This window comes from Vulpes lagopus, chromosome 10 (assembly GCF_018345385.1).
Source record: "Vulpes lagopus strain Blue_001 chromosome 10, ASM1834538v1, whole genome shotgun sequence".
Classification (NCBI taxonomy): Eukaryota; Metazoa; Chordata; class Mammalia; order Carnivora; family Canidae; genus Vulpes; species Vulpes lagopus.
Genome location: NC_054833.1, coordinates 61,161,903 through 61,175,614, shown reverse-complemented (window position 1 = coordinate 61,175,614; position 13,712 = coordinate 61,161,903).

Below are 13,712 nucleotides of genomic sequence, written 5' to 3'. Positions count from 1 at the left end.
CACAACATGAACTAATAATTTGGGATGAGGATCCCCTGAGAGGGAAATATATTCTGTGGATTTTCTAGTCCTTTTTAAATATAAGAGAGATTTTTAGTGTTTTGCTCCCTGCAGTATGTTTAAGTGGTTTCCCTGGGCACCTTCCCTTGCTGTCACATTAGAATGGGAAATGGGAGTTAAGAATGAATATATTTGCAGCATCTGTGCTCTCTCTGGAAAGTTCTGTGTCTCCTACAAGGCTTTCTTGGAGTGCTTCTGACAGCACTGGAAGGCCAATTAATTTTTTCCCATCAGTTCCCTGCTCTCATTATTTGATCTCTGGGTTGCTATGCTTTGCCTTTCTACAGAGCTGCAGCAACACCACCATCATGACTGTGATTGGTATCACCATTACAGAGCAACATGGCTGAGGCTAGCCTGGGCCTTCCTTTTACCTCATTTTTAATAGGCAAGGAGCAGGTAAAATAACAAGTATCTTGTCAACTAGCAAGGTAACAAAGATCTTACAGGAACCGTACAACTATTTAAAAAGAATACAAGACTACATGTCTCAAAGTGTGCTATCTAGTGGGTTGTTATCCAGCTACAGTCCTCCGGACTCAGCTCTGGGGAAAGATCCGTCTGGGTTGTTAGGTGCCTCCACTCATTTTGTGTTGATCCCTGGAGACAATTCTAATTATTCTAATGTGACATTTCAACCTGCACTTTAAATTGAAATCTATCCCTCCTGATCACAGCGCTTCCCCGGGAAGCTCTTCTAAGAGGTGATCTTTACTCTCGCAGGCTTTCAGAACTTAAGTTCTTGAGGAGTCCTGAGCTAGAAATGATATCCTGCCTCCATCCCCACTGCTGCTTATCCTTTTATAGAAAGCTTTTCTTGCGATTCATCCTATTCTGTTATTCCCCTTACCTGCTGCTGTCCTCGACTGACTTCCTTCATTACAATTTTGGCACCTCTTTTCTGTCCACCCAGTTCTTACTGCATGCTTGGGAGAGTTCACTGTCCACATGGACGATGCCATCAATATACTGACTCCCACCCTCCAGTGCCTTCTCCCCTCCACCTCGTTCACAGCCTCACTCAGGAAAATGCCCAAACTTCACACTCATCAAATCAAGCAGCTCCTTTCTGCTCTTCTAGCTTGCATATTGCAATATCCCCAATCTAACAGTTCTTATTTAATCACATGGGACCTCCAGTACTCTAACCTTTTATTTCTTCCATATTCATCAGCCCCGATTTCTCTCCCAAGTAAGTAAAAATTCATAATCTGCTTTTTTGTCCACTCTCTTCACAACACCCGAAACTTCTTTGCCATCTTCTATCTCCTGTCACACTTGAGTGGGAAGAAACTAAAGCTGAATGAATCCAACAATTCACTACTCCACATCTGCCAGAAGATGGTACCACTATAAATTCCCAACCAGAAACTCCACTGGAGTTATGCGGGTAATTGCTCACTTCCTCTCTTCCTATTTCAAATGTTCTCTGCTCCCTTCAAATCTCCATTCCCCACCTTTGGCTCCAGCAGATGATCTCAAATCCTGCTTAAAAGAAAAACTAGATGCCATTAGAAGGAAATGGCCTCCCATTCCTACTGCCAAGCCATACTCATCCTTCCAATGTGGAGGTGGCTCCTCCAATTTAATTTCAGGGCCACCTCCTCAACCCAGTTCTAAATTTCATCCCTTCCCTTCTTCTTAGAATTATTAAACAGTGGACCCCTTTTCTCCCACTTTATTCCTAATATCTCCCACTCTACTGCATCCTTTCTTAAAACACTTTCTTGACCCTATTTCTTTCCTCGAGCTCCTCTCTCACTTCTCCACTTTCTTCTCCAACAAAATTTCTCAGATGTGTTGCATATACACACTATCTCCATCTGCTCCCCTCCCACCTACTCTTCAACCCACTCCAGGCTGGCTTTTGCTCCCTCCATTCCACCTAAATGGATCTCACTGTGATCCTCAATGATTTCTTCATTGCTAAATCAAATGGACACTTCCTAATCTTTAATCAACTCGACCTTCCAACTCCATGTTATACATCTGACCATTCCTCTCCCATTAAAAGTGTTTTCTTCCCTTGATTCCTCAAACTCTGACCTGCTTTGGTGTTCCTCATTGCTGCAGCTCTCCAGCCTCTCTTTCTCCTCCATCAGCTCATCTGTCTCTGCCCAACCATCAGATGTTTCTGTGAGCTCAATGTGATGGGGCCCACATTTCCATCTTGGGCGCCTTCTCCCCTCAGTTTACATTTCCTCCTCAGAGGATCTTGTCTATTTCTATTACCATCCATAACCAAAGAGAATTCCAAATTTAAATCCCAATTCCAATTCTCTCCTCTGAGCTCCAGGCTTGTTTTCTCTACTAACAGAAACTTTAAACTCAACACAGTCAAAATTAATTCATGACCAGAGTCTCCAATCCTTAAACCTCTCTTATATTCCAATACTGTTCCTCATCACAGTGGATCATTGAGTTGCTCAAGCTAAATAGCTAGGAAATCAACCTTGAAATGGATCTACCCTCACTCAGCCATATACAATCAGTCATTCTGTTTTTCTTTACTACTCCTAAATATCCTTCAAAACCATCAACTTCTGTCTTTTCCACCATATCCCCCATCCAAACGGCCATCACCTACTGCCTGGACTCCTACACATTTACTTTTCCATCCTGAGTCTAACCCATTCTGACAGAAACTAAACTGCTGCCAGAGAGAGCGTTCTAAGAATAATAAACTGATCATGTCACTGTCCAGCTTAAAATCACCCCCCTTTTGTTCTTTCTCAGCATAAACATTAAAATCCTGAACATGGCCCTTGCCCACCTTGCAAGCTCCACTTTGTAATATTCTCTTTCTCCCTCTGTGTGTCTCGGCCTCACTGACCTCTGTCCAGTTCCAGGAACAGTGAGCCTCCTCATATCAGGGATTTAGCACTGTTGCAGCCACGGCTTCAAGGACTCTCATTTCTCATCTCTATACTTGGACCTGCTAAGGCCTATTCTTTCCGCTATATCTCAGCTTCAATTTCACTACTTTAAGAAAAAGACTTTACCCCTCTAGAATAGGTCCGATTTCTCTTTTATATGTACTCTTTACTTCTCACTTACAAAACTGCAAATAATGTCTTTCTCCTTCATTAAAATGTAAGCTACATGAAGCATATACAGATTGGGGTCTTATTTGCTCATTCCTATATCCTTCCACTTGGTACAGGGCCTTGAATAGAGGGTATGCTCAATAGTTACATTCGAAAGTATTGATGAATGAATGTTTTCATACCTTTGAATTTGCTGCCTTCATGCCCTCCAACCCTTACCCAATTGATAACTGTTTACCCTTTCCTTAAGTCTCCCCTTACACATGGCTTCCTGTAATGCCTTCTTTAGGGGTCATAGCATCCACTCTTACATGTCCTAGGACACCCAGGTAGACTTAAATGTTCCTTTCTCATATTTTAATATCACTGTCATGGTCTCCTTGCTCCTGTTGCTTCTGACCATGATACTCTTTCCTCCTCTTTGTGAGTCCACCCTCCTCATCCTTCAAGGGCACTGGCTCCAAGCAACCTTCCCTAGTAGGAGGGAGAATCTCTCTAGAGCAATCGCCTATACCTTCTCCCGTTCCATGATTCTTTCCCATCTTATCTTTCCCCCTCAGTTCTTACATCTTCTCTCCTCCTCTCATTTACTGCATGCTTCCCCCTGCCTCTCCCCTTTTCATTCCTGCACTTTGTCTTAGCTCTTCTGTTCAGGTATCCTGTCCTGCTTTACGCCTCCTGCTCCGTTAATGCATCCTGTCTGACCTCCCCTGGTACTCAAGGAAAATCCAGATTTTAGATAGATTAGTCTGTTTTACTTGTTTAAAGAAAAATAGTTATTTCTTTACAGTTTACTTCCAAATTGTCATCAACTACAACATATATTTAAGGGAAAAAATGGTTTTTAAAATCCTTTCTCTTACTTTCAACACCTTTAAAACCAGTAGGCAACTGTTTACACAGTAACCTTTACAGAAATGCAAAATACCCACCAACAACCAGCAGAGGAATACTAATATATTTACTCCCATCTCCCTACACAAGTGCCTTTTACTTCTTTCTAGTTATCTCTCATTGATATCCTGCCACTCAGGAATGTAATATATTCTCTTCCTACTTCTACTTCCAATTCTATTGAAGATATCAGCTGTCAACATGGATGGCAGCAATTTATTGGTATTCCTTTTCTGGAATAAAGGGAATTTAGCATCATACCTAAGACTTGACCAGAAAAAGATCCTCAAAGTGTGTCTCATTGTCTAACTGGAAATAATAAGGGAAAAAAAATTTAAAGATTTAAGTGAAAATTAAATTTGTCCACTGATTTAGTGGACAAAATCCACTAAATCCACTAATCACTAATTTAGTGATTAGCCCACTGTTATAGTTCTACAATCCATGGGACATTATATTCTCAATTATTAATTATTAATGTTGCCCAAGTAGTGGGGACAGCATATGACTTCTCACAGCTAAGAGGTAAAATGTCAGATAACAACTAGAGGGGAAAATAAGAGTGAGCCAAACAACTACACACCAACCCCCAGATATCAGGAAGGCCCTAAAGAATGAAATAGAATTAACTAGAAAAAGCTGAATAATTCTATCTCGCCAGTTTTTTCCCATTTAAACCTGCTTCACCAGGAAATCCATATGCCTCTGAGTTAATCATAACACCTAGCAGATGCTTGTCTATTCACTCTTTTCAAATGGAAAGGTACAGACAGCTAAAAGGGGCAGGAGATGAGTAAACAAAACTGCCACATGTGAGTAGGGGCAAATTAAGGATATGCTATCAAGACAGAATTTCTGAAGAACATTTTTAAGGCTCCACTTATTTCCTGTAGCACAGAAAATAGAAGTCCCTACATGTCTCTATGTTTAGCAGCATGTACTTTACATAGTTCTACGTGTCAGAGGGGTGGTTTGCTTATGGTACCCTGGTTTTTAATATGCTGGCTTCTGGTGGCAAGCATTATGGCATGTTCAACAACAGGATGCCATAATACCACTTGCCATTCTCATAAATGCAGCTTTCACAAAATGCAGGTCATTTGATGGGAGTCATTTATTATTGTTAGCTTTTTACTTCTGGCATAGCGTTTATGGTATCAGTAAAATCATCAGATAAACATAGAATCTCTGAGTTGGAAGGGGCACTAAAGGCTGTACAGCAAGGGTCTGGGTGATGGCCTCTGAGGTGGCCCTGCCTGAACTGAGTCTTAGCTCTATCACACACACCAGCTATGCGACCTGGGGCAATTTATTTAACCAAACTGGCTCGATTCCTTGTCAGTATACAGCAATACTGACATTTTCTACTCTTTAGCTTTGCATGGCGATAAAATGAAGCACTATAAATCAAATACTTAGAATATTCACATGGCTTTTGGTAGGCACTCAAAATAGGGACCTATTTTTCCCTCACTCACATCCCCATATTTTCCCTGCTTAGAATATTCTTCATTCAGATTTCTGCAGAGATCATTATTTCACATTATTCAAGTCTCAGTTCAAAGAGGCCTATCCTGCTTGCCATACCAAACGTGCCTCCTGCCCACAGTAAGCTCTACCTTGTTACTCTAACTTGTACTTCCCATAGAATGTGACAGAATAAGAAACATCTTTTTTTTTAAGATTTATTTATTTATTTATTCATGATAGACACACAGAGAGAGAGAGAGAGAGAGGCAGAGACACAGGCAGAGGGAGAAGCAGGCTCCATGCCAGGAGCCCGACATGGGACTTGATCCCGGGACTCTAGAATCACGCCCTGGGCCAAAGGCAGGAGCTAAACCGCTGAGCCACCCAGGGATTCCCGAATAAGAAACATCTTTAACTTTTTTTATGAGTTGTTTCCACCACCCCCTTCCATCAATAGCAATTAAATGAACGAGTATCACTATATGTACTATTTGTATGTGGAGGAAATCACCCCCTGGAAAGTAGTTTGAGGTTGCTGAGCATGATCAAGATCTGACTTTCACAAAAATCTCGATCTCGAGCAACCCATTCGATCTCTGAACAAATGACCAAAGTATGCAAGGATAAACAGACAATAATCTGAATTGGCCTACATCTGTTAAATAAATTTAATCAGTAATTAATAAGCTTCCAAAAAAGAAAGCATCAGGTCCAAATACTCTTATTGGTGAATTCTACTATACATTTAAGGAGAAATATGAATTTTCCATAATGTCTTCAAGAAAAAAGCAGAGGGAACATTTTCTTACTCATTTTATGAAGCAGAGTGACTGTAATATTAAGACATTATAAGAAAGAAAAACTACAGACCAATATCTCTTATGAACGTGGATGCAAACGTCCCCAACAAGATATTAGCATATCAAATCCAACCATATAAGATAGTGACACATCTCGCCAAGTGGGATTTATTCCAATCTCTTTCCAATACCTCCTCTTCTTCCAGCTCACCTACTCTAAATATTCCATCCCTGTAATTCTTTGACATGATTAAGACCTCTAATCCATTGACTACCACTTTTTCATTGTTCTGATATGTCCTCTCATTTCCTTCCTTGTCCAGGCTTAAATTTCATAGTCGAACGTTGTATTAACTCACTTGAAAAGTTTAACTCCTTTGGCCCTGTCCCTACATTTCTCTTGTCTGATAAACTCTCACTTTGGTTAAATTTGGCTTTTCCATGGCTATATCCAAGTAACTAAACTTGCTGAAGAAAAACAGATCTGCTAAACTGGTCTCACTTTAAGTATAGGACTGTAACTCAATACTTCTGGCCAAGCCTCTTGCTTTCCAAAATGAATACTTCACATTTTCTCTCTGTATACCCCACTACAACTCCTTCACTGCCCTCGCTCTCAGCCAATGACCTCACACCTCATACTTCATGGAGAAAACAGAATTAAGCAATCCCACCATCATCTATCATCTTCCCACCATCAAATCTATCAACTAATCTGCATCTTGCCCTCACTCTCTGTCTTCTAATATATGAGGTGTCAGTGTTCCCCTTAGAGTTCAAACCTGCCACTTGGCCTCTGGACTCCAGCACCTTCTTGCCTTGTCTCCCACAATAATCCCCTCCTTCTCTTGTGTCATCAATTTGTCTTAACTCTACAGAATCCTTCTCATCAACACAAATATACTTAGTCTCTCCCTTCTTTTAACAGACCTTCCCTTGACCCCATATCAGCCTCTAGATACCACTTCATTTATTAGCTACCCTTTTCAACAATCCTTTAAATTTTAAAATCCTTTTAAAATTCTCTGACATTTATTATGAGACATAATACTTACCCCTAGCTGTTTTGAATCACCCCAAGCTTTGTTCTCAGAGGATCCAGGTACTACAGGACAGAGACTACTGTGTGCCTTCCAGATTCTATATTCCTGACCCTCAAAATCCATGTGTATAATAAGATGGTTGTTTTAAGCCATTATGTCAGGGGCAATATGCTATGTCAGGAAGACTAACCGGAACATGGCCCAAGCCACCATGATGTTCCATCTACACTGTTGCAGTGGCCTGCTGCCTCTGCTTGGCCTCTCTCTGCTGCCCTACAATCTATATTCAACACAGGAACCAGACTGGTTCTTTTAAGTCTTCATTCAGAGTGCACTCCTCCCCTTCCTAAAATTCTCCTCTGGCTCTCCATCTCTTTCATATTAAAAACCAAAGTCCCTACGTTGTCCTACAAGCTCCCACATTAATGGACCCTCTCCACCTCATCTCCTGCCCCTCTTCCACTTGTCCATTTTGTTCTTGTTTCAGGCTTCTTTACTGTTCCTTCAACACTTTAGGGGTACTCCAGGCTTGGGACCTTTACACTTTCTGTTCCCTCTGTCTGAAATACTCTTCTTCTGGATATTCATATTGCTTGCTTCTTCTCTTCCCTCAAGCTTCTACAAGAATGTCACCATATTATAGAAGTCTTCCAAGATCACTCACCTTGCTACAATATCTCCCCCCCACCCTTACTCAGCTTCATTGTTCTTTGAAACATGTAGTATCATGTGGCACACCACATGTTGACTTGTTTGTGTAGGTCCATCCCCACTGACTGAAATTGCCATCACAGGATGGTCTTGGCCAGTTTTGGCAGTAACTCCTGAGCTACAACAGTGCCTGACACACAGCGGACATTTAAGAAGTATGTATAAACTAGAAAAGTGAGTGAGTGAATATACCCACACACTGGGATGAGAATTCTGCAGACTGTAATAAACAACTGACTTAAAATGAATATGCAACTTCTTTTCAAAAGTGATGACCCACTGGAGACATTTTTAAAAAGACAACAATCTGATTTGCCACATATCAAGGGGTTTTATTGAGGTTGTATTGCTACACTGGACACCATATAAGCTAGAACACAAACATCTCCAAAATGGCTTCCAACTATATTTTCTGAACAAAGTTTATCTAATAAAAACATAACAAGAGGGGCGCCTGGGTGGCTTAGTAGGTTAAGTGTCCAACTCAATCTCAACTCTAAGGGTCATGAGATTGTGTCCTCTGGTGGGCTCTGTGCTGAGCATGAGAGCTTACTTAAAAAAAATTTTTTTAAACATAACAAAAATAATCTTGTTCACTGACATTTCCTAACCACCATCTCTCTGCAGCCTTTACTATGATTTTGACACCCTGCACATATTCAGGAGTGTCAGTATACCTTTGTGACCTTTACCTATAATTACAAAATGTGTTTCAGCAGCCCCTGTTGACATTGTCCTAAGCATTTTATGTATATATACATATATGTATATTTATACATATGTTGATTATACTCTCCAATAATAATCTATAATACATCTATTAATTATAAAGGCATTTATTACTACAGTTTATATGTATAGGCTCATTTAATTCATTCAACCCTATAAGGTAAAGGGAATATTACATTGTTGGGGTTTTTTTTTAAGATTTTTATTTATTTATTCATGAGAGACATAGAGAGGCAGAGACACAGGCAGAGGGAGAAGCAGGCTCCCTACAAGGAACCTGATGTGGGACTCGATCCCAGGACCCTGGGATCATGCCCTGAGCTGAAGGCAGATGCTCAACCACAGAGCCACCCAGGTGAAATACTGGGTTTTCACTAAATTTATCTTTTTAGTAGATAAAGAAGTGCAAGATTACCAAAGCCTGTAACATTTCCAAATCTGCAAGGATAATGGGGGGAAATGCTAGAGAGAGGCTTTTATCCAGACTACATAAATACAGCATCCAACTCATAAAGAGAACCACACAAATACAAGAAGGTTTGGCACTGCTTTCCTCCAGTTCCTTTTCAGACAGTCCTTAGAGAAGCAGTTTTACAGGAAATGCCTCTCCCTCAATCAGCACTACTGTTCTGATTCAGTCCTTGTCCAAGCTCTGCAAGGTTCTCTGACCCACTCCTAGTGGTCCATGCCAGTCTCCAGCAGAACACCGCTGTTCTGTTCAAGATCTGGATGATCAATCGGGCTCTGCAACTGGTCAAAGCTCTGAGTTTTAGGTACGGTCCTCACTAGCTACAGCTTTGTAACTCAGCCTGCGTGTCTTGGTCTTATCCATAGTGCCCTCTTTTAACTTTCAGTTCTAAAAGTAGTGCACGTGTTTGATAGTATTTATTGTGTCTATAATTTAGATATCAATTTCCAAAAGAAGTAAAAAATAAATGAGCAGTAAAAATCTTAACATAGAGTAAAATCAAAGGACGTTTCCTTTCTGACTCAGAGCCCAGCATTTTGCACAAGTCACTAACCTTCTCAGAGCCATTTCCATAGAGACTTAAAAAAGTAAAAATAATGTCTACCTACAGTATTGTATCAAAAGAAATTAAAAAGAGTATAAAAGATTCTATTTGTTATTGTGTTAAAGAGAAAATTCTAAGTCAATAGGATGCATACAAGAAGTGATCACATTAATCAGTAGATTAAGCTAGCAGATGATAGTAAAAAGTATCACGTCAGATCTTAGGGACACACTTAGAGTAGACAGATTTCCCATTATATTCAGCAACAGCTGTGTATGTGATGAAATCACCAAAACCCAATTTACAAGCATCATGGGCATATGTGATTCCCCACTCTTCTCAATCCACAAGTTTTATGGCTACCACATCTTTCCTCCCACCTTAAATAAAAGTATGTAGTACCCACCTCATTAGAGCTACAGTTAGTCATGAGGATTTGTCCATGAACTAGGAATCTAGGAATGCATGCCTGTGTCTCCTTGCATTATGAAGAGGAAACATGCGTGGAACATCACACAGCATCCTGGGGTTCCCTCAGTGAAAACAAATGAGCTGAAGATATCCATGGCAAGTCCTTCAGCAAAGGAACAGAAGGGTTTATATCTGTTCTAAATCCCTTAGGACTCCCTCACTGGTCGACTACCACTGTGTCTGTCTAACCTGACAACTCACTTTCTCCATCATGTTTAGCTTTTCAGACTTTAGAAGAATCTATTGCCAGTATTCATAAAATCTGGGCCCTGACTAGGAATTTTCTGCCTTAATATCCATCACTTGCTGCTTCCAATCATGGTGTCAGATCTAAAATTCATCCCAGCTCCTTAATGTCTTTAAGCACTAACACATCAATTAGTCCTAAACTCAGGTCCAGCTCATTCCATCAGACCAACTTTACAGGAAGGAGAGTAAGTGGGAACCTGGCTTTGAATTCCGTGGTGAATGATGTAACAGCAAAGCTGGTGAAACAGCCTTAGAAGCCCTGAATCCATATCCCCTATCAAATGCCTATAAAGAACCCTAGATTATCCTGTCAAATTATTTATAGGTGACAAGAAATATTTCTAATTATATCCATTCACAGACACAGTCAGTGAATATTGTGCAAAGAGTTTGCCAAAAAAGGTTTTGCCAAGTAGGTTTCAGCTGGGACAGCTGAGGTGCTGCTGTGCTTGCAGAACAGTCTCTATAAAAGTGGAGCCCACATGCCTCCATCCTGTCCTTCCTCAAAATCCTTCAAGGTATGTATAAATGATGAATACTTGGCTAGTTTTACATTTCTGCTGATAATGATCATTCAAGGGAGATGGCTACTATTTCTCAAATTTTAATTTTTCTTTCCATCATTCCTAAGGATGACATGGTACATGATATAGTTACTAGTATTTTGCAACTATATGGGAAAAAGAAGAATCTGCGTTCTCTTGTTTGTTTGTTTGTTTGTTTTTTCAACAGTTGTCTTCCTCAGGCTTGCCACCTTCTTCATTTGGTAACACGAAAGGTAAGAGTGATTTATTATTAAACTCTAAAGAACAAAGGGATCTCCCTACTGCTAAGTTTTAAAGAGCTACCATCTTATCTCCTGGGCTAGGGATGGGAACAGGATAATACAAGGAGCAGCTGTTCTTTAAAAATGGCTTCTCATAAAATATTGACTTTTCAGACCATTTACACAAAATTTAATGACTTGTCTCTTTCACGTGTTGTTAGCACTTCAGATAGAATACAACAATTACAATGTAATATTTAGTGAACCACTAGTCCAACTTAACCAGTGAAGATCTCTGGTAGAGACCATTTGGTAAAACCAACAATATGTTGAACAGGAAGTCAAAATTTCCAGGTGCCAATCCAGCTTTCCACAGACTCTGGCTATCTGAGGGAAGCCAGGTTGCTTTACAGATCTTGAGATACAGTGTGCTGCTATGGAATCAGCACCGAACCTGGACTTGGGAGAACAGGGCTCATGTCGCACTTACACTTCTGTCACATTGCATGACCTCTCTGGGCCCTTGATTTCTTATCAGTAAAATGAGGATGCTGCATTCTAGGTGACTGCTAAGGTATCTGCAGCTCTTGCATCTACAACCTCAGACAGTGGCTTACAAGTACTCTTCCTACAATCAAAACATACAAAGACCCCCTCCCAACTCTGTATGTTGGGACCTGTATTTTTAGTATAATGTTAAAATATAATGATGAAAACCTGCTACACTTTTTGATAAATTTTGATAAATTTCTAACTAGTTGATATTTAGTAAGAAGCTATAGTGATTCAGACTTCCTAACAGAAAATTTACTGTTTGTTTGAGGATGTGCCTTGCTCAAACTTGAGGCAATTATCCCTATGCTGGTGGATTTAGGAACCCCTGCAACAATCCTGAGGGTCCTTGGGAGCTTGTGACCTACAGGTGGGGAAACCATGGATCTCAGACATGAGGTGGGAAGGGTGGCATCCTTTCTGTTTGGTGAATGCACTGTATTATAGTAATCTGTCCATGGTAGTGTGTTGTTAATGCAAAAATGGTCTTGTGTAAAAACAAACACAGAAACAAAAAAATAACGTATCAGGGGTAGCATTTTTCCTTTGAAGAAAAAACCCTAATTCAACACCTGTCCCTTGGATGTATGTCTAAATTTCACTTCATCATCAAGAGGTTTTCATAGGTGTGAACTAGACTGATTTTACAGACACAATATATGGCAAATTCTATATCTAACAGTCGAGAGGAAGTTTAATGCTGATGACAAAATACCAAGACTCCTTCTGAAAAGCCTACCTAAGGGTGACGCTGCTGTTCTCACTGTTCTCACTGTGCTGTCTCACACAGACACTGCTTTCCACAATCCAGCCCCCGTCCCCCTCCACAAAAGTCACCTTTCTGTTACTGGTTACTCATCCTGTCCTTGCCATCAGAGCAAGAGGACTTATTTTCTCATCATTCATTAGTCAGTAGGAAAAAAATTTAAAGTTCATTTTGGTTTGAAATTTTATACCAGCTATTGACTTCAAAAGAGATATTTAGAGAATTGGTGTTTTTTTAAAAAAGGAGGCAGAAAGAGAGATCTGAAATAATAAGAATCAGATTAAAAACAACCAATATCCTGAAATCCAGCTAAAAACAAATTATAAATTAAAAATATATAAACACTATGATATGTTTTTAATTCAAATGTTTGTTCCCAAGAACTTTTTAAAGTTATCTTTTGTTTTGATAATACTACATTCACAATTTAAGAATGAGACTTAATTTTGACTTAGAACAAATCATTTGTTGGATTTTCAACTTTTGTTGCATTTACCTTTTCCTTTATTACCTGTACTTTATTACCTGTACCTAAATAGTTTACTCCTAACTTAGGCATTTATTCATGCTTACTACATGTTTTCAATCTGGACTGTCCCCTGAACGAACAAATGTACCTTTTCATCTATTCAATTTTAAGAATATTTAGAGCCAATTTATACATCTGATTTTAATAATTTGGACCAGGAGAAAAATTTGACTATTTTAATTTTTAAAATAGGCTCAGGTTGTTAAGTCATTGGAAACAATTATTTTGCATTTCTATCACTGCAATGTCAAAAGAAAAAAAAAAAAGGTGGGGAAGAGGAGTAGAAAAAGGAAAACAAAGCAAAGCAAGTAGAAAAAGAAAAGATTCTGAGCACACTTGGGGCATCATGAATGCTGCTGACCACAACAGGAACTCCTCCATATTCCTCTACAAAGGCTCTCAGCACAGAGGATGAACAGAGGCTTATTACATCACAAGAATTAAGCTACCAATATAAGGCTTTCAAACCCATGATCCATTCCCTCAGCACCTTTGCACAGGATGCAGCAATGATCCTTAGAGGAGGGGCTGAGGAAACAGACCAGGCCAGTGAGACACAAGAGTGTGACACCAATAGGACAACGTTCACCCTCACCATGGGTCACTGTCCAG